A 1,656-nucleotide genomic window follows, 5' to 3' on the forward strand; every position below is an offset into this window, starting at 1 on the left:
GTTGAGGTTGATAATGGAATCAAGGCTAAAAGAAAAATCAAGACATGTTCATAGGATCTGTCTACTTGGAAAAAGCGTTCGACAGTGTTAAATGGTGCAATTCTGAGGAAAATAGAAGTAAGCAATAGGGAGAAACGGGTAATATACAAGAGGGAATAATACGAGTTGAAATAAGAATGAAGTTCTCGGGTTGAAAAGGGAGTAAGACAGGGAGGTAGTCTCGAATGAGATTTTCACTCTACAGCGGAGTGTGCGCTGAAATGAAACTTCCTGGCAGATTGAAACTGTGTGCCGGACCGAGACTCGAACTCGGGACCTTTGCCTTTCGCGGGCAAATGCTCTACCAACTGAGCTACCCAAGCACGACTCACGCCGCGTCCTCACAGCTTTACTTATGCCAGTACATCGTTTCCTACCTTCCAAACTTAATAGAAGCTCTCCTGCGAACCTTGCAGAACTAGCACTCCTGAAAGAAAGGATATTGCGGAGACATGGCTTAGCCACAGCCTGTGGGATGTTTCCAGAATGAGATTTTCACTCTTCAGCGGAGTGTGCGCTGAAATGAAACTTCCTGGCAGATTAAAACTTTGTGCTGGACCGAGACTTCAACTCGGGACCTTTGCCTTTCGCGGGCAAGTGCTCTCGCAGGAGAGCTTCTGTTAAGATTGGAGGGTAGGAGACGAGGAACTGGCAGAAGTAAAGCCGTGAGTACAGTGGCGTGAGTTGTGATTGGGTAGCTCAGTTGGTAGAGCACATGCCCGCGAAAGGCAAGGGTCCTGAGTTCGAGTCTCGGTCCGGCTCACAGTTTTAATCTGCCAGGAAGTTTCAGGGATGTAGTCTTTCGCCCCTATTGTTCAAACTGTACATCCAAAATGCAATGATAGAAATAAAAGAAAGGTTCAAGAGTGGAAACAAATTCAAGGTGAATAGATATCAATGTTACTATTCACTGATGACATTGCTATCCTGGTTGAAAGTGAAGAAAAATTAGATTATCTGCTGAATGAAATGAGTACAGAATATGGATTGAGAGTAAATCGAAGAAAGACGAATGTAATAAAAAATTGTGGAAATGAGAACAGCGAGAAACTTATCATCAGGATTGATGGTCACGAAGTGGGTGATGTTGATTCTGCTACCTGTGCAGCAAAATAACAAATGACGGACGGACCAAGGAGAGCGTAGAAAGCAGACCAGCACTGGCAAAAAAGGCATTCCTGGCCAAAAGAAGTCTATCGGTATAAAAAATAGGCCTTAACTTGGAATACAGTTTTGAGAATGTACGTTTGGAGTACAGCACTGTTTGGTAGTGAAACATAGACTGTGGAAAAGCCGCAACAGAAGAGGATTGTAGCATTTACTGGTGTTACAGACGAATGTTGGAATTTAGGTGGACTGGTAAGGTAAGGAATGAGGAGGTTCTGCAGAATCAGAGAGGAAGGGAACAAGTGGAAACCACGGACAACGAGAAGGGACAGGATAGGACATCCGTTAAGACATGAGGCAATGACTTCGATGGTGGTAGAGGGAGCAGAAGGGGGCAAAAATTTTAGAGGAAGACAGAGACTGGAATACATCCAGTAAATCATTGAGGATGGTACAGGACAGTGGTTCGAGAGGGGCTGCATCAAACCAGTCACAAGACTGTTGATTAAA

General features: G+C 44.4%; 1 non-coding gene across 1 annotated transcript; it reads right to left on the reverse strand.

Annotated features, from left to right (window-relative positions):
- Positions 1-288: 288 nt before the first annotated feature.
- Trnas-cga (transfer RNA serine (anticodon CGA)) lies at positions 289-363 on the reverse strand. The gene has a single exon. It is a non-coding gene; the product is annotated as a tRNA-Ser (tRNA).
- Positions 364-1,656: the final 1,293 nt, after the last annotated feature.

This window comes from Schistocerca cancellata, chromosome 1 (assembly GCF_023864275.1).
Source record: "Schistocerca cancellata isolate TAMUIC-IGC-003103 chromosome 1, iqSchCanc2.1, whole genome shotgun sequence".
Taxonomy (NCBI): Eukaryota; Metazoa; Arthropoda; class Insecta; order Orthoptera; family Acrididae; genus Schistocerca; species Schistocerca cancellata.